Genomic DNA, 3,192 nt, shown 5'->3' on the forward strand with positions numbered 1-3,192 from the left:
GGTGGGGTGGCCCTGCTGGTGTCTGTCGTTCCTTGACTCCTATTAATCCCCCTTGGGGCCTCTAATTATGTTTCCCTTCCCCTTTTTTTCCTCTCTCCAATTGCTTTTCTCCCAACACAGTAAGATATTTAATCCCTACCCTAAGTTCTGTGACAGATATTTGTAAACGTTGTGCTTCTAAGAAAAGTTCTTTGGAATTCAAAATAAAGTATTCTATAAGATATTAGGTTTTTTGCAGATGCAAGTGTTGAATTCACAGTCAATTATGTCTGCTATATCATGGGATGTTTGTATAATATATATTTTTAATTTTATTTTTAAATTATATGTAAATAAATATATATTTATTTGCATATATAAGTATATAAATGCATTTATTTAAATATATAAATATATTTCAATATATAAATATATAAAACTATATATTAAATAGATAAATATATAAGTAAAAATATATAAATAAAATAATAATCTTATTATTTCATGCTATTTATATTGTTTCCTTTTGTAGAAAAATAATCTTGATGTAGGCAGAAAGAATAGCAGTCCATGAAGGGTGCCTTTGGAGAAGCTGTGTTCCACTTCTTTTTATGTTTGTTTGTTTTTGTTTTTTGTTTTTTGTTTTTTGAGACAGAGTTTCTCTGTGCAGCCCTGACTGTCCTGAAACTCACTCTGTAGACCAGGCTGGCCTCGAACTCAGAAATCCCCCTGCCTCTGCCTCCCAAGTGCTGGGATTAAAGGCATGTGCCACCACTGCCCGGAGTGTTCCACTTCTTATATTAATTGCTTTTTTGGCTTTGAGTTACTGGGGTCATAAAAATCATGCAAAATTTAGACCTTAAGTCACTGTGAAGACAAGCCCAATTAAAATTCACTTTAGAAACTCTTACTATTCTTTCTTAAATTCAAATTATGCAATACATTTCTTTACCATTTTTCTGAGACAATGGCTCCATTTTTTCCTAGACTATTTCAGAGATGTGTAAAATTCTCCATCTGGGACAAACCCAAATCTTACTGTCTTCTCCACATGTAGACACTAAAGCAAGTTCTTCTTTTCTTCTTCTTTTTCTCCTCTTCCTCCTCCTCCTCCTCTTCCTCCTCCTCTTCCTCTTCCTCTTCCTCCTCCTCCTCCTCCTCCTCCTCTTCCTCCTTCTTCTTCTTCTTCTTCTTTTCCTCCACATCTTGGTTCCTCTCCCATTCTCACAGGGCACGGCCTTCCGCTGCTGCTTCTCGGTCTTCAGCTTATCCTCGAGCTTGGTGAGCTGGCGGAGCATGGCTCTAGTCTTCTTGGGTCGCAGGTTCAGGGGCCTGTACTTCTTGCCCTTGAAGAATTTCCTGGGGTTTTCTTTTTGACTCTGTTAGTGACAGTGAGGACACAGGCGATGGATTTGCATATGACTCATATTTTGGAGAGCTTGGGCGCGGCGCCCTGTCACTTTGGAGATGTGAAGCTGTGACAGTTTGACCTTCAGATCATCCAGTTATTTCAACAGCTCTTCCTTCTTCTTGCCGTGCAGGTCCTGAGCCTTAATCTTGGCCATTACTGCGTTGCTCACTGCTGAGGCCGCCTGGTTCGAGAGGAAGAGGGCGTTTTGTCCTCTTTAAAGATTTATTTATTATTATATGTAAGTACACTCTAGCTGTCTTCAGACGCACCAGAAGAGTACGTCAGATCTTATTGCAGATGGTTGTGAGCCACCATGGTTGCTGGGATTTGAACTCAGGACCTTCGGAAGAGCAGTCGGTGCTCTTGACCACTGAGCCATCTCTCCAGCCCCTGTTTTGTCCTCTTACATGTGATTCTTTTATGTAGCCTGTTACTAACAGTTAGATTGGGATCATTTAGAATGCAAACTAGGGCATGCTAGGCTGGCTAACTTGCTTCCTCCCTAGCAAGAAGTACATGGAAGTATAAAGTCTCTGGAACCCATGGCCAGTCTTTTTTGCTAAAAGATTTTGCTGGTATAATTAGGAATCTTACGAAGAGAGGCTGACCAAAGGGCTTAGAACTAGAAGAATTTGTCTGAAATCCAATTAGGTGAGTTTGTCCTTAGGACCAGCATGATAGGAGAGAACAGACTCCTGTAAATTTTCCTCTGACCTCCATGTGTGCACTGTGGCATGTGTGCTTACATGTATATGCATATTAAATACATGTATATTAATATATATTAAATATATGTATATTAAATATGATATTTAAAAATTTAATAATGTTTAAGCATCTTGTATTGGGGGTAATTTTGGCTGTAACCACAGGGCTTTTTTTGTTTGCTTGCTTGGTGTTTTTGACAGGGCTTCTTGGCTCTCCTGGAACTCTGTACACCAGGCTGGCCTCAAATGCAGAGTTTCACTTCCTTCTGCTCCCTGAATCCTGGGATTAAAGGGGTGTGTCACCACTATCCATCCTATAGGGATCTTGTAAGGAAAAGAATATATGCAGAGTCAGTGGAAGAGAGAGAACTCAATATGATGGATACCATATTGGGAAAATGTACTCTGATAGAGAAAAAGGCCACAGGGAAAGAGATACAAGTGGCCTCTAAAGAAAAATAATAAAATTAAAATAAAAAAGGGAAACAAATTCTTGTTCAGATCCTTCAGAAAGACTTCAGATCTGAGCAGACTTGATTATAGTCCCGTGAAACTGATTTCAGATTGTGATGACACGAGCGGCACAATAATGTATTTGTCTTATTTAAAATTACTAAATTGCACAAATTTGTGATAGCAGCAATAGGAAACTAATATGATAGGAAAAGGGCTCCTGAAACCCACTTCTAAATGAGAGTTATTATCAACTGATGGCCGGGTAGGGAGAGGGAGTCTGTTTTCTGCAGGGGTAAAGATTTTTAGGTTTCCTTTGTTACAATGGATGGCTTGACACCCAAGTGCACACGGACAGCTGATATTGTACCTAGTTGGGTCATAAAGATAAAATAGAGGATATGAAATCAGGAGGGGATAGCTTGGAGAAGTTTGAGAGTGTGGGAGGTGGATATACTCAAAATATATTGTATCCATATGTAAAATTCTTAAAGGATAGATGGATTTTATGTTACTTTAAAAATAAAGAGAATGGGTGGTAAAGTAATATACAGGAGATATAGATCAACTAGATGTGGCTCTGTCGCCTCATTCCTTTATGTTGGCTGTACTGGGCAGTGCAAGGGAAGTGGCTGGCTGCTG

At 39.1% G+C, this 3,192-nt stretch overlaps 1 pseudogene; it reads right to left on the bottom strand.

The window, feature by feature from the left end:
- Window positions 1-838: 838 nt before the first annotated feature.
- On the bottom strand, window positions 839-1,544 carry LOC110310776 (annotated as a pseudogene).
- Window positions 1,545-3,192: the final 1,648 nt, after the last annotated feature.

The sequence above is a fragment of the Mus caroli genome, chromosome 15 (assembly GCF_900094665.2).
Source record: "Mus caroli chromosome 15, CAROLI_EIJ_v1.1, whole genome shotgun sequence".
Lineage (NCBI taxonomy): Eukaryota > Metazoa > Chordata > Mammalia > Rodentia > Muridae > Mus > Mus caroli.